The sequence below is a fragment of the Canis lupus genome, chromosome 30 (genome assembly GCF_048164855.1).
Source record: "Canis lupus baileyi chromosome 30, mCanLup2.hap1, whole genome shotgun sequence".
Taxonomy (NCBI): domain Eukaryota; kingdom Metazoa; phylum Chordata; class Mammalia; order Carnivora; family Canidae; genus Canis; species Canis lupus.
Genome location: NC_132867.1, coordinates 27,787,100 through 27,811,452, shown reverse-complemented (window position 1 = coordinate 27,811,452; position 24,353 = coordinate 27,787,100). Strand labels below are relative to the sequence as shown.

Below are 24,353 nucleotides of genomic sequence, written 5' to 3'. Positions count from 1 at the left end.
AGCTCTTTAGCACAGTGCTTGGGGGTGGGGGGGCATGGTAAGCAGTGAAATCACCAACCAAAAGCACAAAAATGAAAAAAAAAAACCCACAACAACCATGGCAGTGTATAAACTGCAGAAAGGACACTTGTTTTTACAGTCTGAGAGCTGAAACAAGAAGGCAGAGCATTGCCTTGTCTGACCCCAGCTTGGAATGTTGCATTGAGCAACTCAAATTTTTTGTCACTTTGTGTATATCTGTAAATGACCAGGAAAGCTCCATGAGTATTGATTTTGGGTTTACAAATACATTTTAGTGAGTAGGCAGATCTGGGAATAATGAGGATCGGCTGTATTCTTTTTTGACAGCATTTGCCTTTTCAGAGATGCTTCCAGTGTATGTGGGTGGGCAGTTGGGAAGCTACTGGGTTCCTTCAGACTTTTATCACGTGGGTGATTGCTCATGCATAGTGAACTGCCTACTCCCATTCCTGAGGAAAGGAACAGCCAAGTGGGTGTACCCTGGGGCTTGGGTGGGCAGAGTCAAGTACAAGCAGAAAGAGCCAGAGATTGAGCAAGGTTGCACCTTGGGAAAAGGTAAAAGCAAAGGAACTTCAAACAGTGATCCTCAAGTGCAATGCACTGGCAGGGGTGGGAGATAAGGTCAACAGATGGGGAGCCCATAAGAGGAAGCATGAACTGAGACCACACACCAACCAGGAGTGAGTTGAAAAGGCTAGAACTCTTGGGTGAACACAGCTGGGGTGTCCAGAGTTGCCTCTTTTTGGGAACTGACTGTGTGGGGGCATAAGTAGATTTCTCTGGGATAAGGCACAGAATTGTGGGCCAGGACAATACCTTGGCTGACGCCTGAGCTTACTGCGCACAATCAGCAACAGATTATGCAAGAATTATTGGTATTTTCATCTCCTTTTCTGTCTCATCATTAATCAAGTTGACCTGATTTTCTGAATTCACTGGGACCTCTCCCTTCGTCTTTATTTTCAAACCTCTTTTTGTTTGAAACAAACAAAAGTGTATTTATATGCTGTAAATGATTCTAATTTCACCAACAAAACAGCAGTATGATTAACAGATAGAGTGATTCTGTTATTATACAAGTTTATCCATTAAGCTGAACTCTCTGGGTAACAATCATCTCAAATATTTTCCTTTATGAAGTAAAGGTTGCTCAGTCCCATGCCACAGTAGATAATCTTTAAGCATGTTTGTTCTCTTAGCTAGGAATATTATCTGGTTCCATTTTTTCCAAACTGGGACTGATTTTTCCTGGCCTTTATTCTTTCAGTCTCATCCCATGGTTTTTCCCTGTTCTATTCCAAAACACTCTCCACACCCTACCTGTACAGGAAAATGTATTTATATTTTGAACAAAAGTAACAAGTCCTAATGCATTTTCCCATGTTACTGGAGCGTGGTAAAAAATCAGGGGAGAACATAGGCAAAGAGTAGGAAAAATATGTCTGGAATGACATAATAAGGTACAGTGGGAGGCTAAATAACCAGATTGGAAAAGGATGCTAAAAAGTCAATAAATTAGAATCGGGATCTGATAAAGCTTGGAAAAAGTTATCCATAATGTAGAAGACCACTTTTTTTGATGAGACATCAGGATGATGGTATAACAGAAAAAATCTGAATAATAGTCCCCTGAGTCTTAATGCTAACACAATCCCATAAATGTCACCTGTTATTTTGCCATGTGGTATAGTGTGACAGTAAGGTATGTCTGCTCAGGTCAGATAGATTAGGGCATAATTCCAGACCCATCATTGCTGACTAAACAAGTTATTTAAGAGTATTTCAGCTTTAGTTTTCTTAGCTATATATTGACCTAAATAGATAATATGCCTCAAGTGCTCAACAAAATAGGTGAGACAAGTTAACTTCTCACTCACATAATTTTTTAAAACATATATCTCATAAGCTCCTGTTATGTGCCATCTTTATAAAGCCTTATGGTAGGAAGAGGAAGGCAGACAGGTAAGCACACAGGTGGGTAATGGCAGATGGAGGAGGAAAAATGCAGAATATTGTAAGAATATCAAACACAAAGACCTAAGCTGTGGAACCAAGAGAAAGTGATGTTCCCTGAGAAAGTGATTTTGGTATGAGAAGTCAAGGAGAACTGGGAGTTAAATAAGTAAAGAAAGAGGGGGACCTGGGAAAGGATATGTATATATATTTAGTAATTTAAAGTTTATTCTAGCGTAACGCAGGCTAAGGACTTTAAGGTAGCATCATGTGCACTTGTGAGTCCATTCATGAGATATTCTGTTGTACTTGCCTCTGTGTGTTTCACGGCACTACGGGGTCATCTGGGTTTGGATCACATAGCAGTGAAAAAAGGGATAAAAGAACTTCGGAAACAGCTAAAACAGGTAATTACTGTGATCTTAGAAAATTGAGACCAGTGCTGCCATTACTGTTAATGCTTGAGTGATGCCTTCTTGTTATAAATGCAACAACACCTTAGGGCAGTTTGCAGGGCCAGTGCATAGGAAAATGAATTGTCAAGAATACACAGCATATTGACATGGGCTGTCATTAGGTCTCATAATTTTGGCTTGCCAATGGCATATGTCCTCCCAACTAGAACAGCTGTACATGCAAAGCTCCTGATGTATTGGGGATCATGGGCTTTTCTGAGGAGCTAATGGTTGGCTGGGTTTTCTGGATCCTTGAGAATGAATGAAGGGGTTTCTAGGGATGAGGCTGAGTGGGTGGGCCAAGGCCACATCAGGTTAGGTCTTTACCCTCAATGCAGTGGTAGCTGGTAGAGGACTTTCCCCTGGGGAGGGACATGATCTACTATAAGCATAGCATGAAGCAGGGCAAGGGTGAATGTTTACTCTTGCTCTCCTACAGGGACGGGTGATGGTTGTTGACACTAAGTGGTGACACAAGCAATTGAAAAAGTGAAGACACAGGAGATATTTAGGAGGTCAGACTGACAGGACTTTGATGGGCTGGCTATGGCCAGTGAGGAGGAGGGAAATGTTCATCATGAGTCTTGATCTCCAGATTAGAAACAGAATGTGGTGGTGCCATTCGTTGGCAATTGCAATAGGCAACATCAGCAAAGTACCAACTTTGTAGAATATCTTTGTCCATCTATTCATGCAGACATATTTCACACTCTGAAACCATAGTGTACATTTTTTGTATTTATTTTTATTCACAGAACATCAATATTAATACGCATATATCTATGTGAACACACACAAAAATATTAGGTTGGCCATGAATGGTCTAAACTAGTGAAAACCTTTATTTAGGTTGTTTTTTTTTTTTAAAGAGTTTATTTATTTATTCATGAGAGACACAGAGAGAGAGAGAGGCAGAGACATAGGCAGAGGAAGAAGGAGGCTCTCCACAGGGAGCCCAATGTGGGACTTGATCCCAGGACCCCAAGATAACAACCTGAGCCAAAAGCAGATGCTCAATCACTAAGCCATACAGTTGTGCCCCTTTATTTAGCTTTATTATAAACTTAAGAAATTTGAAAATTTTACACTATGTATATTATTTCTAAAAATCTGCCCTATATGATTTGGCCATGGGTTTCTAAACAACTGCAATGTGTTAATTCACCTCATAGAATGAAATTTGAGTTCTTAGGATTTAGCATCATATTCAAGGCCCTGAGCCACTCTCCAGCATTTCTGTTTTCATCCTGAGGGTACTGTGTTTTCTTGGTATTGATTATGTTGGTCCCTTTGCCTTGGATGTCCTCTAACCACTTCTGCCCCAGCTAAACTTGTAGTCATCCTTTAAGACCTCTTTGAAACGTCACCTCCTCTTTGAAGCTTTCCTGGGTCCTTGTCACATGGTTTCTAAATTGCTGTCTTCTGGTCTGAGTATCACAGATAGACTTGAATGAAAGTGAAGTTGTTTTTATTAGCCTCCTTTAGATCAAGATTTCTAAAATGTTTTTGATGATTCTTCCTCCCAACCAGTCAACACTGTACCCTCTGATTTAAGTTAAGTTCCCCTAGAAGCAGATCCTGTGATGAGGATTTGAAAATAAGTAATCTCTTTTGGGAAGGAATCCCAGGAAGTGCCTTTCAGGGAGTGGGAGCTTTGAGACAGGGAAGGGAAGGAAGCCAGTAGGAGGTGCATTTCTGAGCAAGTAATAACCACTGAAGACAACCTGGGTTCATTCCCTTGGGGCCTCTGAGAAGCATGTATAAGGTGCCTTAGGGTTGGCACCCCGGAGGGTGAGGACACTGGAGAGATGGTCCTCTATTGTCTCTCAGTGGTCCAGGGCTGCTCCAAGGGGACTCCCCAATACTTTTGGCCTCCTTCAGTCTCTCTGCTCCTGGGCCTGATGCACTCCAGCATCCAGAGGGCCCTTCATGCACAAAGTTGCAGGTATTTGCAGTTGAAACCTGTTCATGCATAGATGCAAAGGGAAAGTAATGGCTGAAGGCAGTGGTGGTGTCTGCAGTGCCCTTAAATACCTACAACATTTTCATATTTCTAAGTCATGCTCGACAACGAAAGTTTCTCCCTTTTCCGCCAAAACAATGAAGAGGATGTAGTATTTGAGAAGGGGAAGAGTGCATTACCAGAGGGGAGCATGGTAGGGACCTGCTTTTTAAAAAAAAAAAATTAAAAAAAATTTTTTTTATTAAATGTACCTAAAGTTTTTAGCTAATATATTTTAATGGTGAACATATTAAAAATCAGGGTCTAGAATTTATAGTGGTTGTAGAAGGAAAGTGAAAAATAACAAGGCTCTGGAGTCTGACTGTTTTTAGCATTTAAGTGCCACCAGCAGAAGGAAGGGGTTATAAAATCTTATCACAGAATACGGGTGGCATTAGCCACAGAGTTATACAAAGGAGAATTTTCTCATGAACAATGTAATGCAAAGCCTGTTTAATGAAGAGCTCTGAATTTGGATGAGGACTTAGTTTAGGAATGTGTTGCTTGAAGTCTTAAAAAATAGCAAATGTATTTTACGTGAAGTATATGCATTAAAGCAGGCTTATTTGATTTTTTTCCCAGTAAAGAGAAAAATGGTTCCTTTCATCCCATTTTCCATATATTTATAGCATTCGGTGTCCTCCGATGCTTTTCTATTGTGTTCTCTGCTAACCCTCACTTCTTACTCTCTCTGCCTAGTACTGACTACTTTTTTAGATGATGTGATTTCTGGATTTGTGGACTACATTAATTTTTCAAGAAATGAATTGGTACTGCATTGCTGTCACAGTGCCTGAGTTATAAAGTACTGAGGTGATTCGTTATCCCTACACATCTGGAGAAAGTAGTTTAAGTTGAGAAAATGTATATAAATAAAATCATATTCATCTGCACTGTTCCTGTTACAAATGCCATTTAAAATCAAAGGGAGGTAGAGTCTTGGTGGGTTTGTATTACCTTAAATTACTTTAAAGAGCAAAGTCAGACCACTCATTGGCTGGTTTTACTCTTTCCAAATCCTATTCCCAGCAGAACGCCAATAGCATCCAGCAGTTTAATTCGTTATTATGCAAAGTCCAAGTGAGTGAAATTTTAACCTCTGCTTCTAACCACTTGGTGTTGGTTTTATCTGTAATGAACTTAGTGAAAGGCATCTGATGACAGATTCTTTTATGTGCTCCTATTACCTAACTTATGAAGTCCTCTGAAGAGTTTAATTTAACCGCTTTATACTGAAAAAAGTCATGTGGTAGAGCAGGAATATTAATTAAGAATTCTAGGTGTTTTCATAAGAAATCCTGAAGGGCACTATTGGATGAGCCCATAGGGGGAATGTTTGTAACAAAGCCCTGACTGGTGTGGTTAGGTCTGGGGCATATTGTGGTCAAGAGAACACAGCACTGAAACCAAAATTAGCTTCAGAGTAACTTAAATCCATTACATCTCTCTAAAGCAATGCTTTTTAAAATTCCTTTCTCACCACTCTCCCATCCACTGTGCGTATTCTCTGCAGGTGTACCTGATCCTTTAATTTTCAAATGTCTTTCACCTGGGAAAGCTCCTTTTCCAGCCCCAGCTCTGCAATTTCCTATACTCTTCTTCCCTCCTACCTACCTGATTCTGCCTTCAAAAGCCTCAAAGAATCAATCCGGCAAGAGTGAGAGCTCCTTGGAGGGTAGAAAAGAGGAAGACAGACTAGGTAAAGGTAGAACCCTTTTAATAGGGTGGAAGAATGAAAAAGTCAAGGGATTCTCATAAAATAATCTTTGTAAAGTGTACAGATAGGGGTATAGGATAATTGTTTATTTGACAGCCCCAAAGGGCATGTTATTAATGGCAGGCATGGCTGTCCTTTATAACAGCTACCCCAAGACTTTAGAGAGATGCATTCCAAAGTTCTATCCTACATTGTGACTCTTCCAGAAACCCTTTCTAAACCTAGAGTTTCCATTCTACATTGTGACTCTTCCAGAACCTGCTAATATTTTAAAATTGTGCCACTCATGAGTTCCACAAGTTGAAGACAGTTTGAGAACTCTCAGATTTGGCCAATAATTCTATATGCTATCTATACAATCCATGATTTCCAGGACCTCATTCATTCTTCCAATCCTCTTTCCTTCTTTTAATCTCTCTTGTTTGGGAAAGCATTTTGGTTAACCTCCTTGGACTTCCTCCAGTTCAGCTATGTTTCCTTTGAAATATGGCAGGCAGAGTTGCTCACAGTATTCCAGGTTGTAGGAGTCACTTTTGGATGAGGAAGGACAAACTTGTGTGATTTACTTGTAGAATTTTTTTTTTTTAGCTAATGTCCAGCATTATTTTTATTGTTATGGCTTTTTAAAGGGCTAATATCTTTAAAAAATACACCATAGTGATTCCTACACCATTTTCCTTGGTCATAACCAATGCTGAGACTGTCATAACGAATCTTCTGGAAACATGGTTTGAACTAATTGTTGTACTTACCTAACCTGTACCCACATAAAATATTTTCTTCACACCCTTCACATATCCATAATGATCTGAAAAGATTATTAAAAATGCTCCTCCCATTTCCAATTACATATCTGTGTGAGGCTGAATTTTCTTCGCATATTTTAACTAAAACAAAAGATTGCAGCAGATTGAATACAGCAGCAGGTGTGAGTCCAGCTGCCTTCTGTTAAGGCATGCGTTAAAGAGACTGGTAAAAATGTAAGACTATATTATTCTTCTCATTAAGTTTCTTTTTTGAAAACTATATTTTTCATAGAAATGTCATTTCTGTTAACATGTAATGGATTCACTATTGTTACTTAAGAATGAATAAGTTAATATTAAAAAATATGAATTTAAATTTCTACTATAGGAAATACCAATTGATGTAACCCATATAACAAAGCCCTTCGAGGTTTCTTAGCAATTTTTCAGATTGTGAAAGGATATTGAGGTCCAAAATTTTGAGAACTGTTGGACTTTGGAGAATCCAAGTATCATTTCCACATTCTTTGTGCACATGATTGTTTACTTCATTATATTTTCTTCACTCACTAGGGCATTTATATTAATTTTAGAGCATAGGGCAGTTTCCTGCTGGCTTTAAATTTTAACCTAGAGCGGAGTATATGTAACAGTAAGAAAACTCAGTGGTAACAGTATGGTACAAAGACTAATGTTAATTTTACCTTTTCTGTGGTTCAAAATGAGTATCTTAAAAATTTGGTATTTAGCCTTCAAATAATTTTAACAACTGGGCTTTTATTATGAAAGTAGAGGTTTTTCTTTTTCTGTTATGTTGATGGACATGAAGATTAAAAAAATGAGTGAGATCTGGCAATATCATCTAATTCTTAAAAAATTTAGGAATTTCTCTACTTTCCAAGATGGCTAAGAGAAAAGCCTCCAAATTTTAGAGACAATTGAACAACGTGAGAAAGGAGAGTTTATGAAACTAGCTAAGCTCTTTTGCTTCTAGTATGAGTGAAGTTGACCCCAGTGGAGCCTCTCATGGCCATATTTTACATGGCCCTGTTTCTAGCTGCAGTGAAATAAGACACAGCAGCATTTGAGAACAAACAAGGACTGATAATTTCTCAGAAAACATGCATCTTGAAGAGTCTTTAGATGTCTTTCAAATGGAAACAAAAAACAAATTATTGTGCAATAGATTAAACACTATGGTAGTGCAACTGACTGCTTTTGAATGCTTGAATAAATACACCAAGGATCTTGCATGTGAAAACAGATGGGATGTAGACACAGATTTGAGAATTCCTAGGAGAAGTTAGATTTATTGCGAAGTAAAACAACTAAGCTATGACTTTGGCTGCAGGGAATGAAGCACTGACAGCTGGTGTGGTAAGCAGAATAATGGCCTCCTAAACATGTCTGTGTCTTAATCCCCAGGGCCTGTGTTTTACCTTCCATGGTAAAAAGGACTTTGCAGAGGTGATATCAAGGATGTGAAGATGGGGGAAATTATCTTTGACTATCCAAGTGGCCCAAGCTAATTGCAGAAGTTTTTAAAAGCAGAGAATCTCCCCTGGCTCTGGTCAGAGACAGGGAGATGTGATTATACAAGAATGAATGGTTAGAGATGCAATGTTGCTGGCTCTGAAGATGGAGAAAAGGAGCATGTGTCATGGAATGTGGGTGGTCTCAAGAAGCTGGAAAAGGCAAGGAAATAGACTCTCAGAGACTCTAGAAGGAATGCAGGACAGTAGATACCTAGATTTTGTCCTGGTGTGGCTCTTATTAGACTCCTAATCCAAGAAATGCAAGATAATAAATTTATATTGCTTTAAACTGCTAAATTTATGGCAATTTGTTATGGTAAAGAATGAATACAGCTGGTTTTTCATTTTCTCTTTGGGTGTGCTAATGGCTGGTTTACAATATGCCATCTAAATCAGTTGACCAGGGATGCCTGGGTGGCTCAGTGGCTGAGCGTCTGCCTATGACTCGGGGCATGATCCCAGAGTCTTGGGATCAAGTCCCACGTTGGGCTCCCTGTGGGGAGCCTGCTTCTCCCTTTGCCTTTATCTTTGCCTCTCTCTCTGTGTCTCTCATGAATAAATAAATAAAATCTTAAAAAAATCAGTTAACTAATAAGATAGGCACATGTTGCTTTTCTATTTCTTTCATGAGGACCCCATTGGGACTCACTTGTAAGTCTTTGATATCAGAGTGAGTGAGGAAGGAAGGCAGTGTTCTCGAGAAATCATTCTAACATCTTCCCTTTTCTTCTGGTGAGTAAAAAGACAAGGAGTCTTAAAAATCACTTAAATCAATGGAGTAATTTATCATTGTTATTGAAGATCCACAGATAGAGAATATTATTTTGCAGAGGAGAATGGGTTGAAAGAAATGTTAAAAATTATTCCTTAAAAAATTATTTGCTAATATTGAAGCTTGGCTGGATAATATGGCAAAAGTAGGGGAAAGGTCAAAGTGAGACAAGAAAAGAAAAATTCACTAAACTGCTTGAAGAGAGGAGAGCAGATTTTTTTTTCTTTTAAAGATTTACTTATTTTAAAGAAAGAGAGAGAGCGCGAGCACACCCATGTGTGTGAGCGGGAGGAGGGGCAGAGGGAGAGGGAGAGAGAGAAAGAGAAGCAGACTCCTTGCTGAGCGTGAAGCTGGTCGCAGGGCTTGATCCCACCTCCCTGAGATTGTGACCTGAACCGAAATCAAGAGTTGGAGGCTTAACTGACTGAGCCACCCAGGCACCCCCAATTTCTGCTTTTTCGCCTTCATGCAATTTTGTTGACGTGGGGCCAGAGATGCCTGGGGGGAAGATCAGCATGTACAAAATGGTAGCAACAGTGAAGAGGGAATAAGGTAGTTACTCTGGATGCAGAATTGGAAATGCCAAAGCAGTTTGAAGCCAGCCAGGAAGTTTGCCAAGCTATAAAGGCATTAGCACTTGCTGTCTCTACATGCTCCACCTGGTCTGGGGACCAGGACAGTCTCAGTGATGTTTACGTTCAGCATTTTAATTTTGAAACTGCCTACATTTTGTCATTGATTTTTATTTAAAGTAAATTATTTTTGTTAAATGATTTGTTTTACATGACTTAAGAGTAATTTTATTACATCTTAGGGCCAACGGTTTTCCTGGGAGATGGCAGCTGGAAGTCGGGGGGAAATTAGTCTCACCTGAAAGAATTTGGCTTTTTCGCTTTTTCCCTCCACTGTGTCCATTCAAAGCTTACCTGTGCTTCATAACTTTAGTGGAAAGGGAACGATTACTTGCCAAAACCTCCTGGAACATGCTGAATATCATGGTATAAAGAACATAACATCTAGTAAATTGCTAAGCAGAGAGTTTAGAGCTACCACCTTAATCACTTGTGTCTCTCCCAGATGGTGTCCCAGATATAAATTTCTATAAGGAGACAAGAAAAGCAAACCTTTAACCAGCTGCACATTTTATTTGAAGTCTCAGGACACTTAGAAAATGTCTCATGAGTATAAGGAAGTTTAATTGTAAGAGCGATGCATTTGGAGGTCTGAAAAGAACAAGAATGGGCAGGAAAAGTTTTCTATGTGGTCTGATTTATACTCCCCAGCTAGGGTCAGCTTGTAGAAAGTCAGCATTTTTAGCCAGTCCTGGCTTTCCTCTACTGGTCTAGGAAGATTCAGTTAACTTAGGGAATTCCCAAGGTACAAGGATGTTGTATGAATTCCATCTCCCAGCTGATGTTTGTACATTGAGAGCTATTTTTTTGTTCTATTTCTTAAGGGTCCAAATAATACTTTGGCCAGTATTTTAACTATAAGGTGACATTGGCAGACACTGTTTCATAGGCACATGATCTCAATTAGCATTAACTATGATCAAATACACTCCAAACCCATGAACAGGGGGTATAAGCTGGTGTTCTGACCTAGGAGAATAATGTCTAAAATACCAAGAGGAGAATGGGAAAAATGTAACACCTTGTTAAATATAATATTATTACACTGTATTTTTTTTTTTTTCTGTAACTAACTCTGAATCAGAGCATTCAATAAATTTTACACGGGATGAATGTACTTTTATAAAGCTGTGTTCTTCCCTATGCAAGAGGATACTGATGAAATCTAGGGGATGGGGAATGTAAGAAGCAATTAGTGTATTGGAAGCCGCCACAAAGAAGTGCTGCTTTAGCTTGGACCTGTGGATAAAGAGCATTGGAGCAGGAATCAGAGGTCTGGGTTTCAGCTTTTCTTCATCCTTAGCGAATGGATGAGTATGGTACTTAATAATTCCTCAGGTGGATTTCTTCTTTTGGAACATTGCATCAGTAACACCTACCCCCAGTGTTATTATTGTAAAGACTATCTTAGAAAAAAGAAGCAAAGGATCCAACATGGTGCTCAACAAGGCTGGCTTTATTCTTCTGTAGCCTTGATCTAGAAACAAGGATAGTAAACCTTATTTCATCTCTTCCTCTAAGCACTCCTTCTCTCCATCCAGAGATTCTTCAGGGACCCCCTTCCCCACTTTTTTGCAGAAAGCTAAATATAATCAATACTTCAAATACCATTGTGATGAGGATGGTTGTCTTAAGAGAGGTACAGTTGTGAGAGCAAAGTGAGGGGAGAGGAGGGGCAGTAGGTCAGGGAAGCCACACAGTGGATGTGACCCTCTCCCCACGGTGGGTAGAGATGAGAAAGAGGTCAGCACTTGGGAAGAGGAGACAGAATGCAAATATCTCAGGGATAACCTTCTATTTGAAGTTGTCACTTGATGCTAAGGCTCACGTGCTTTAGTGGCCAGGCGCTGTTGGCACTTTTTTCTTACCTTATGGATCAGTGGCTCTTATTTAGCATTTAGATGTTTTGGGGGACATATAATTGGTATAAACCTATGAAATTTTACCAAATAAATCTGAGTAATATGGAAAACAGGTTTAATATTTTAGGGATTTAATGGTAAAATTCTATGAAATTATTTTGAGTGAGGATCCTTGGCACATGAACTGAGTGTTTACAGTTCTCATTTCACTGGGCATGACAAACCCTATCTGAACCATCTGTTCCTGCTCAGTGTTAGCAATCTCAAACTTGAAAAGAGGACAGACATGTTTGTGCTTGCAAACTTTTTCCTTAAATACATTCAGTGAAGAACTTATATGTTTGCCTCATATATGCTTCATCGTTTTATTGATTATATCTTCTTCGCAGATGAATTTCTCTTAAATTTGATAGGGGATCTGAAGAAAGATTCAGGTTCAGTGTGTGCAGTTTTATTTTTACCTTTCCCAAACCCCAAAATGTCAGTGGTATCTTAAACAAACATGTTTGTCTTTTATTTTTGTTTGGCTCGTATTAAAATTCCTTAAAAATATTATAACTCAGCAGGCTGATTTATGTAGCTGTAAATTTTGGCTCAGTTTACCACCTTCAGAACCTTTCTTTGGATATTTCTGTGTATTTAGCATTTTTCCTAAATGTGACTGCAGGGTCATCCAGTATTTACTCAGCCACCATAATCTGTTTTTGTTTTACTGTGTTTCAGGATTCTCTGTGGTAAACACTCAGTGACTTTGATACCCTAAATTTCTTTCAGCTTTGAGAAATAATTTTTAAGAGAACATTCTAGCTCTAGAGCAAGCATACTTCTCATTAGCGCCCTTTTCTGAGTTTCATTTCATCTGAGATCTGTTGATTCACTCTTCCATTTAGGTAGCAGACACTTCATAGCAATGACATCACTGATCCTGATATAGATGGGTGTTTGTGTTTATCTCCCACTTTCCACAGCATCCATTTATTACATCCATTTATTACATTCACGATGTACCATCTGCTTTTCGTTACTTGCTTATCTGGGGAGAATATTAGTGTATATTCTATAATACAGAGGTAAAATGTTCTATAAAGAATAATAATTGTTCCCTTGGGCTCAGAGGGAGAGGAGGATCATGAATCCTCACTGTTAAAACCATAGTGAAATTGGTTTAGCTTTCAAATTATCCATTCATTTTAGTTCCCGTTAATGTCCTCAAAAAGAGCTATCTTTATCAGTCAGTTTAGATCATTATGATGCAATAACAAACAACCCTGTAATCTCTGAGGATTACAACTCAAAAGATATATTTCTCATTTGTGTAACACATATGATATTGCATGTTCCATGTCTTCTTTGCTCTGAAGAGTAGAGAGCATAGACCAATGGTTGAACAAAACAATGACTCTTAAAGATTTTGTTCAGAAGTGGCCCATATCATTTCTACTGACATTTCTTCCACCACCACAAGTCACATGCTAAGCCTATGTCCATGGAGTGAGTAGTATAATCTTCTTGCAAGGAAGAGTAAGTAGGGATTGAGCCAGTGGGAAGGAACTGGTTTGGAGGAGCAGCAAATAATTTGAAAAAATGATTCACTGTTCTCTCTAATTCTGTTAACATTTCCTTGCATGTATACACAGAGAAACATACAAACTGTGACTGTAAAGTAATGAGCATGATTTTACTTAAAATAATCTTATCTGATTTTTTAATCTCTGAATAACAGATGTCTCTTTGACAGAATTTTCAACTTCCCCAACATTGTTCAAAGGGTTGTGAACATTATTTGAATATTCTCAGTCCTTTGAGGATTTGAAAATCGGAAATGGCTAGTACTCATTTGTAGTCAGTTTATTTACTTTAAAGTTCTTTTAGATTTTCTTCTATTGTTCATGAAGTAATACTGAAAGTCATTTAAAAAGATGAGTTCTGACAATATTTTGAGCAATGATTATAGAGATTAAAATATGTGCATAATATTAGGAAGTGAAAAGGTCCTTTGAATGCTTACATTTTGGTTAATTTTTTTTAAAGAGTACAGAAAAACCATGGGATAATGTGAATTCTGGTAAGTTTTGACTGTAGGCTCTCATTCTCCACTCATGGAGTGAGTTTTGGTTGGGGTAAGGGTTCAATATACAGTGCATATTTAAAAAAATAATTTGTCTATTTTTTAAAAAGATTTATTTATTTATTTGAGAGAGAGAGAGAGAGAGAGAGAGAGAAAGAGAGAGCACATATGAGTGGGAGGGGCAGAGGGAGAGGAAATAGGAAGGAGATTCCACACTGAGTGAGGAACCTGATGTAGGGCTCAATCTTAGGACCTGAGCTGAAACCAAGAGTTGGAAGGTCAACTGACTGTGCCACCCAGGCACTCCTAATTAGTTTATTTCTGATATAATCTAATATATGAACGTATTTTTGTTCAAATAGTTTCTAGAAGATAGAGTGGAAAAATTTAGTTTTCATTAACTTTGCATTAATTCAATCTTAGCTTTTGTGAGCTTGCAATTTTTGGATCCTATGGTTTAGTTCATTTCCTGTATTAATTACCGTATTTTATAGCATTCCTCATTTTTTCTATTCCTTTTTCTTTTTCAAAAAGAATTTTAAATCCTTAGAGAATATGAAACAAAATATTTATATTCTTGGCATATACCATACAATACCAGTAATTATAATTATAGTAATAATAATAATGAACATATATGAATTATTTATAATGTGCTAAGCATTATTTTAAGGAGTTTCTCATTTTAACTTGTTTAAAGCTATGAAGTAGTCAATTTATATCATTGTCAGTTTATAAATGAGAAATTTGAGTCAAAGAGAGTTAAGAAGCTTGTCCCAACCCACAGTTAGTAGGTAGTTGAGCTCAATAGGTTCCAGACCCGATGTTCCTGCTGAAATTACATATACTGCCATATTTATGTTTGTTCGTTCATTATTTGTTCACTTAGAAAACAATATTAAGTACAACTATGTGATAGACAGTATCTCTGGCCATAATATTGGCCTTCATACCTGACTCAGCCTACCTAGTCAGGAGGAAGAAGCTAAATGAAGTTTTCCAGTGTTGAGAGATAGATAGATGTCCTCGTAGAGGAAAGGGGCCATGAAAAAAAGTAGAGAAGCAAGATTTTGGTAAATGCAAATAGAACTATATTCTGGAGTGTCAAAGTGGCAAGACAGAGAGAATAGGAAAGTTAGGCAGAGGCCTGATGATGGCTGTTTTTGCACCATGCTAAGGATTTAAGACTTTAACCAGAAATGATGGAGGGAGGTTTTGGTGAATATTAAGTCGATGACTTCTGAGTGCTATCCTAAGAGATTTCCTGTATCTTCCAATGTTGTATTTCACATAATATTTAAAGCATTCGAAGATGATTATACTAGTTAAATGACATTCCTACAAATTAGGTCAGAACAAATTCTGTGTATTGGACAGTCTATAGTTCAAGGCAAGGATATACATTAACCATTAAAAGATGGAAAGAAAGCAGAAAATGAACTGCAGACTGTACCTGATATAAGTATTTAATGTGCTTGAGGAATGGATTTGCCCAAGAAATTGTTGGCCGGGCCAATGACTACAAAAAGGCATCCTTTCTTTGAAAATCTACCTTTGAAAGTACATTTGTATTTACCTTGTAAATACAAGCAGATATATTTGGTAATGTTTCAATGGTTTGCTTATGCCATCCATGACCTCTAGATTTGTAAATTAATCTTTAAATGGGCACATTTTCTGAAAATATGTTGAAAAACAATTCTCTTTTGATTGTATGAATAAAGAAGTGAAAATCTGTGTTGAACTTTAATTCAGCTAAACACTGATTAAAAAAAGACCATATTAGGGATCCCTGGGTGGCTCAGAGGTTTAGCGCCTGCCTTCGGCCCAGGGTGTGACCCTGGAGAACCAGGATCAAGTCCCATATCAGGCTCTCTGCATGGAGCCTGCCTCTCCCTCTTCCTGTGTCTCTGCCTCTCTCTCTCTGTTTCTCATGAATAAATAAAATCTTAAAAACAAACAAACAAACAAACAAACCCCAAAACTCTTAAAAAAAAAAAAAAGACCATATTAGAACTTTTCTTCATTCTTTCTGGCACTGATTGATATGTGTGCATCCTCGATGGATGAGATTACAAATGTGTGACTGCTATGCTCCAGGCAAGTTATGTTATGTAAACCAGCTGGACTGATGAGGGCTCACTGTGGTTAATGTGATAAAGAACAAGGCATGCTTTTCTGCACGTTCTGCTAATACAAAATGATGTGATTTACAAAAGATAAAAATGTATTTACCCTTGGCAGGCTGTGGCATGCCAAATGGGTATCATTTTAACATGACTGGTGCAATGAAGGGAATGCTGTAGGGGAATCAAGAGATTTTGGTTAAGGGATACATGTACAATGTACAAAATTCCTCATTCTTTTGGGGGCTTATCCATACTTGACATTTGGCAGGATGCTTTAGCTTCTAGTTGATCTGGCTTAAAAGTGAATCCTTTAGTTTAAAAACATTATGAAAAAAGTCAATCAGAGAAAGACAATTATCATATGATTTCACTCATATGTGGAATTTAAGAAACAAAACAGAGGAGCATAGAGGAAGGGGGGGGAATAAAACAAGACGAAATCAGAGAGGGAGACAAACCATAAGAGACTCTTAATCATAGATAACAAACTGAAGGTTGCTGGCGGGATGGGGGGTAAGTGGTAGGGGGATGGGGTAACTGGGTGGTCAGCATTGAGGGCACGAGGTTGTAATGAGCACTGGGTTTTATTTAAGACTGATAAATCACTGAATTCTACCTCTGAACCCAATAATACACTACATGTTCATTAATTGAATTTAAATTAAAAAATAAGGGATCCCTGGGTGGCGCAGCGGTTTGGTGCCTGCCTTTGGCCCAGGGCGTGATCCTGGAGACCGGGGATCGAATCCCACGTCAGGCTCGCGGTGCATGGAGCCTGCTTCTCCCTCTGCCTGTGTCTCTGCCTCTCTCTCTCTCTCTGTGTGACTATCATAAATAAATAAAAATTAAAAAAAAATAAGTTAAGTCCTTATTGCTGTAATAACATTAGCTTTAGTAATTTGTCATGCTTGCTAAAATTTAGGCAGATATTGCCCCTGCTTCTGCAGCTAAGACTCCACGCAAATGCTAACTTTTTGTAAAAACATTCCTGGTTCCTTCCACCTTCTTATTTGTATAGATCTCTAAAAGAACTACTTATCTGTTGAATGACTTATGTTATTATTCACATTATGCATACTTAAAAAAATTTTAATGGAGATCTCATTTACTACTGTAAAATCTTCCCCTCTTTGAAGTGTAAATTTCAATGGTTTTTAGTATTTGAACAAGTTGTGCAATTATGACCATATCTAATTCCAGAGCATTTTCACCATCCCACAAAGACACTTAGTACCCATTAGCCATCACTCCCTGTTCCCTTCTCTCCCCAGTCACTGGCAACCACTCAACTACTTTCTGCTTCCACGGATTTGTCTAGTCTGGACATATCACATACACTGAAGCAAGCATACGAATTGTGGCTTTTTGTGATTGTGTTCCTTTACTTAGTGTAATGCTTTCAAAATTCATTACGTTATAGTGTATCACTATTTCACTGCTTTTTATTGTAGAATAATATTCTGTTGTGTGGATATCCCACATTTTGTTTATCTGTTCATCAGTTGATGGATATTTAGGTTGTTTGTACCTTTGGCTATTATGAATTATATTATTATCAATAGTGTAAACTTTATTTATTTATATTTTTAAAATAAAGATTTTATTTGTTAATCATGAGAGACACACATAGAGAGAGAGACAGGGACACAAGGCAGAGGGAGAAGCAGGCTCCATGCAGGAAGCCTGATCTGGGACCTGAACCTGGGGACTCCGGGATCACACCCTGGGCCAAAGGGAGATACTCAACTGCTGAGCCGCCCAGGTATCCCTAAATTTTATTTATTTTAAATATTTATTCTTTTCAAGTTTTTGTTTAAATTCTAATTAGTTAACATATAATGTACTGTTGGTTTCAGGAGTAGAATTTAGTGATTCATCACTTGCATACAACACCCAGTGCTCATCACAACAGGTGCCCCTCCTTATTACCCATCACCCATTTAGTCCATCCCCGCCACCTCCTTTCTAGCAACTCTCAGTTTGTTTACTATAGTTACAAGTCTGTTTTATGCTTTGCCTCTCTCTTTTTTCCCATGTTCTTCTGGTTTATTTCTTAAATTCCAAATGAGTGAAATCATATGGTATTTGTCTTTCTCTGGTTGACTTATTTATTTATTTATTTATTCATGATAGACAGAGAGAGAGAGAGAGAGAGAGGCAGAGACACAGGAGGAGGGAGAAGCAGGCTCCATGCTGGGAGGCCGGCATGGGACTCGATCCCGGGATTCCAGGATGGTGCCCTGGGCCAAAAGCAGGTCCTAAACCTGCCTGAAATTCATCTGCCTGAGCCACCCCCAGGGATCCCCTATAGCCAATATTTAAACCTATATTTAAAGTCATAAAAAAAAAAAAAAAAAAAAAAATAAAATAAAATAAAGTCATAAAAAACATGCTGTTGACATTTGGGTTTATCTTCTTTTAGACTTCTCTGGTGACTTGTATGATACTTTCACTTAAAAAAGCAAATTTTGAAACAAAACAAAATAAAGCAAATTTTGTATCAAAATATGCATAATGTTCTATAGTCTACTATTTAGTTTACTTTCCTTGTAGTATATATGGTATATATATTCTGATATAGGATTTTTAATAATTGTATACTTCTCTATAATTTATTTCAATATTAGATTACATTTCTGTATGCTATAATTGCAATTCTTGAGGGCAGTTGCTTTGCTTTATATTTCATTTTATCCATTTCCTTCTCTTCCACTAGAAAGGTAGCATGTATCTAGAATAGTTTTTAAACAAGAGTTTGCTAAAAGTGAATTTATAATATATATGGATTTATAGAATTTCAGATTTGAATAGAATATTAGGGGTCGACCATGAATGGATGATACGATATTTTGGTTAAATTTGGTTTTAACTAAGGACTACAGTTATGGCTTTTAAACTTCATACTTAACCAATATCCTTTGATTAAACCATTTGGAAAGATTGAAGGAAGAGTAACAGGAACAGGAAATTTGTTTCTAAGTCAAATCATGAGTAAGTTTTGCCAACTTCCTGGATGCCTGAATGATAAAATTTGCAATTTGGAGGGAGTGAGTCAGTGATCTTTTTGGCCAGTTTAAAGCTTCTTTAGTGAAAAAATGTATTATATTCTGCAATTATAAAATGGTCAACAATCATTAAAAAAATCTCAACTATCTCCAATGTTGTCTTGTCAGATAGTCACAGGTTGTTTCAAAAGAGTAAAATGTATTTGTTTTGTGCATTGGTACCAAACTTCATATTCTAACATCTTTGTTGAAACTTTGCTGGTGAATCATAGTAACATCACTAACTATATGTTGCCAAGTTGATCTTGTTCCAACTTTTAAAAATATCATTAATCTCAGCTAGATTTTAAAATTGCCTAGATTGTGGTGTTAAAATACTGTTTCCCACTATAGGAATCCAGGGCTTCTTGGAGAAATGGCTGCTTCCATTTTCTGGTGCAGGAAATGCACAAAATTAGCTTGCAGGGATTTGTCATGCCAAATTTGAAGGAAGACATTAGAGACCACTGGGGCCAGTGACCACCACCAGCCAACTTGAAGAGGCCAACTCAACTCACTAAAAATGGGACCACTGGGCTTTAATAAAGATTTTAATTGCTATAGAGTGAACCTTATCAAATACATTTAAATCCTTAAGTTCATAATTAAAAAAAATAATTGGTCATTTTGGAAAGATGATAGGGAGTGGATCTATTGTTTTGAAAACTAGTTTTAGAAAAAAAGTGAGAAAGAACCAACCATTGATTTTGTCTCTCTCATATGAACTGCTCCACTGGTGAGAAACATCTTTTTATAAAAGCATTCCAATGAATGAAAAGAACTAATAGAATTATAATTATTTTGCAACACATAGGAGACAGATAGGTATTCAGCTGTTAACATCACATGACAGAAAATTAGACACGATGTAGCTCCCAATGAAAGCGTACACTACCACCTATGTAGTCTTGCCAAAAGGATCTAATCTAAGACTAATGAAGGCTTTGGACCCTGTGTCCAGTTTGCAGGAAATAGAGCAGAGAAGCTTGCTGAACTTTACTGCGAATGTGGAACCAAGGACATCCAGACAGAGGGAAACCCTGCAGGTTAAATCACCTGCGGTCTTCCATGAATATGCCAGAAGATGAAGGGGGTAGAAACGGACACTGGTGATGATCAAAGTGACTTAACAGACACATCGATTTTTTAAGAAATTGGGTAAGACTAAAGTATAGATGATGTCTGGGGCTTATGTTCATGACAAGACTATAAAATGCGAGGCAGCAATTACTATAAAGGCAAGAGGTGGTTGTGTTTGGGATGGGCCACATAGAGGGTCTAATGGGAGGTGAGTAAAGCTCTAGTTCTTGACTTGGATAAGGGTTTCAAGGGCGTTGTCTTAATTTCCTATTATTGCCATACCAAAGTACTGAAAAACTAGTGGCTTAAAACAACAAAATTTACTATCTTACAGAAGTCCAGGTGAGCTTGACTGGATTCTCTTGACGTGGGCTTACAAGGCTGAAATCTAGCTCTTGGTCAGCGAGGCGCTTCCACCAGAAGCTCCAAATTCGTTCAGGCTTTTGGCAGAATTGAATTCTTTGTGGCTGCAGAGCTGAGGATCCCGTTTCCTTGCTGGCTATCTGCCAAGAGCCTCTCTGAACTTGTCAAGGCTGCCTACTACATTCCTTTTACATTGTCCTCTCCATCTGCAAAGAGCAACAGTGGGTTGAATCTTTTTTATACTTTGAATCTCTCTGATGACTCCTTCTTCTGCTTTCCTCTTCTGTGTTTTAAGGGCTTATGTGATTACATTGGTTCCACCTTGATAGCCCAGGGTAAGCTCCCTATTTTAAGGTCAGCTAATGAGTAAACTTAATTCCATCTTCAAAGCGCCTTCACAGCAGTACCTACATTGCTTGTCTAACCAGCGATGTTTGATTGAATAACCAGGGGGCTAGAATCTCAGGAGAAAGTTTTCAGAATTCTGCTTGCCATAAGATGTTTTTACCTTAGATGTTTGTTTTTTGTCATTTTATGTGTTTAGATTTTATTTTACAAATATAAAGGCTAAAAAAAATCATTGAGACATGCCAACTGATGTCTTTTATGATATTTAGAAGGTATTTATCAAAGGTGCTTACGTTTTTTCTTAACAGGAGAAACTCCAAAACAAAAAATGATTTCTTTTCTTAGCTGAAAACTTTTGTACTTTCACCATATCTAAGGATGCTTAGAAAATGTAAGTGTAATAAAAGCAAATTCTGGAATTTGCCGCCTTTTTTTTTTTTTTCTACTGTAAGTAACTCTAAAACATTTGCAATAAAAGGTCTTAAAATTTACAATTTGTGTGCGGTTATTAAACGTGGCTTTAAAGGTAAATTTTTTGTAGTGAGTTCTGGGTTGATAGGATATGATTGTTTGCATCCATATAAAAACAATAGCTTTTATAAGAGCCTATACTCTTTTGGTTTTCTTGCCACTTCATAACTACTTCATAACTATGACTACGATCATTACATTTTTTACTAACTTAATTGGTAGTATATCAAAACTGAATTACACCAGAGGCAGGCAAACCTTTCCCATAGAAAGGCCAGATAGTAGATATTTTCAGTTTTGTATGCCATATCATCTTTGTTGTAGATATTCAATTTCATCATTGTAGCTCAAAAGAACATAGACAGGGGTGCCTGAGTGGCTCAGTCGGTTAAGCATCTCTCTTCGGCTCAGGTCATGATCTCAGGGTCCTAGGATTGAGCCCTGAGTTGAGCACCCTGCTTCTCCCTCCCACTTGGCCCTCTCTCCCACTTATGTTATCTCTCTCAAATAAATAAATAAAATCTTAAGAAAAACAGAACATAGACCATACCTAAATTAATGGCTGGATTTGGCCTGAGAAACATAGGCTACAGGCCTGTGATCTGCACATTTAAATATTTCTTCTCTTATTGTGTCTGCTTAGCATTTTACTAGTGATATATTTTCATTGCACTCATTTGTATAAGCATATTATACAAAAAGAAAAGATTTTAGCCTTAGGACCACTTTTTTGAGTATGTGTAATACATATATCTGAATTCTTTGAGTTCTTTTAATTAAGCTAAATATAATTTTGCATCAGGCTTCTTACTCATTTATTCATTCCAACAAATATTTATTGAATACCTAGTATGTGCCAGACACTATTCTAGGTCCAGAGATAAGCAATTAATCAAACAAAGTTGTAGCCATCACCATGCATGCACTCTAGTTGACCTACTATTGACGATGTCAGGAGTCCAGGATATAATAAGCTTCCTCTAGTAGCTTCTCCCTGACTAGCAGTAGAATAGCATAAAAATACAAATGTTAATGCCCTTTAATTGTTTTATTTAAATATTGCTTGCATATGTTTTCTCAAAAATTGTTCAATTACTGTTGAAAAAATCTGAAGGGGTATATTATATATTCACTACATTTTGTTTCAAATTATGCTGGGATATGCTAAAAATCAAAATTATTTTGCAAAATTTTATCATGTAAAAACCCACTGAAGACTTGGGTGATGTACCATTACACTTTATTGTCTTCTAGTTGTACTGTGTGAATTTGAGAAACATTGCTTTCATTGTACATACTGCTGTGCTTGAAATCAACCCTTGTTGAAGAATCAACTGGTGACAGTTGGACGTTTTGACAGCTTAACTGGGGCCTTTTCAATTCATCACAGCCATCAGCAAATTTTCTTCAAAATTTTTTCACCAGTGATGCAAACCCGTTTTTGACTTTAGAAAAATTTCTTCTTCTTACTTGGGGCAAAGAAAAAGGTAAAAGGCTCCTAAATTTACCAAAACTCTATAGAGTGGTACCCTTTTGTCCACAGTTTTGCCTTCTGTGCTTTCAGTTACCTGTGGACAACTGCAGTTTCGGAGCCGATGATATTCTGATGTGTCATCAGAAGGTCAATAGTAGCTTAATGCCACATCATGATGCTTGTGTCACTCCTCTCACTTCATCTCATGAAGGCGTTTGATCATCTCTCATGAAGGCATTTGATCATCTCACATAACAAGAAGAAGAATGAGTACACTACAATAAGATATTTTGAGAGAGACAGAGACAGAGCCAGAGAGACATACACATAACCTTTATTATAGGATGTTGTTATAATTGTCCTATTTTATTACTAATTATTATTGTTAATCTCTTACTGTGTCTAATTTAGAAGTTGAATTTTGTCAGATGAATGTATGTATAAGAAAAAAACATAGAATGGAGAGGATTTAGTGCTATCTGTAGTATCAGGCATCCACTGGGGGTCTCTGAATGAATGCCCTACAGATAAGGGGGAACTATAGTTAAAAGAAAAAGTCAAACTTTGACCAGAAATTACAGTAAGTGCACAAAGTGTGAGGCATTTACTCTCTATTGAGTAACTGACAGGCTGTGATGAGAGCTTCCATCCTTGAGCCTTTCCTGGCATGGAATCGAGTGTATTACCTGTGTCCTGCAGGCATGTCCTTCCTCACATACTTTTACATGAGTTGACATGCATAAGCCTAAATGAAAAAAGATGTTGAGCTACAACTTACCTTCTCAATCACGTTTACATTATGTTTATAAATCATCCACAGATATGATTAGAGAAACTTTATTCTGAGATCTGAATAAAAACAAGTTATTCTGATGACATTAGTTTCTACTCTGTTCAGTATTGGTGGGTGTGTGCATGCTTGTATCCACAAAGTGTTTTCTTTTCTAAAAAAATATATTACAGATAGTTAAACTATATAAAAATGTGAACCACAAGTTTGTAGAACTTTTGGAGTTTCTCCCTAAAACCCCAAGGTTCTGTAAAACAGGTCTGAGAAATTTGATCTAAGTCAACCCCTTTATTTTCTGGATGAGGAAAATGGGGCCCAAAGAGAAGGTGTGTCCAATGTGGTGGCCCTGAAATCAGCCCTGGGAGCCCAGGGGCCTCCCTCCTGGTGTAGTGTGGTCTTCATTGCTAGGTTTGACTTTGCACCCAACAGGTATAATTACAGTATGTGTAATTTCCTTAACTACTTAACTACTTACAGCCCTCGTAACATGGGTTAATGCCAGTTAGTTAGGCTTTTACTTTCTGTGTGGTCAGATACAATGTTGGCAGGACAGCACAGTCCTGTGGTGGCAGGTGGCATTCTGAGGGGATGAAACCACTCCAGAAGCAGCTTCTACAGCCTTTTCTGTCCTATATCCTTCTGATTAACCATGGATATTTTATGATTAACATATTGATTCTAAATTTGGGTTTTCAATGCTGACTCTTGTTCATTAGCATGATGGATGTTGGAAATGGGCTCCAGCTATCCCAGATGAAATTAAATGTATTTTGAACATATGGATTGACTTCCACTGTTTTATGAACAGGATAAAAGAATCCACAGAGGCCTGTTGTGGTCTTTTTAGGGATGACAGTCATGGTTTGATTACCTAATTGGCCCCTGGTTCAG

The 24,353-nt window shown here is 37.6% G+C and overlaps 1 long non-coding RNA gene and 1 pseudogene across 1 annotated transcript; one reads left to right on the top strand and one right to left on the bottom strand.

Moving 5' to 3' along the window:
* Nucleotides 1-553: 553 nt before the first annotated feature.
* Nucleotides 554-21,177, top strand: LOC140621534 (uncharacterized). Its single transcript, XR_012021279.1, has 3 exons — nt 554-701; nt 19,898-20,094; nt 20,351-21,177. It is a non-coding gene; the product is annotated as an uncharacterized lncRNA (long non-coding RNA).
* On the bottom strand, nt 2,241-2,609 carry LOC140621384 (ubiquitin-conjugating enzyme E2 D3 pseudogene; annotated as a pseudogene).
* Nucleotides 21,178-24,353: the final 3,176 nt, after the last annotated feature.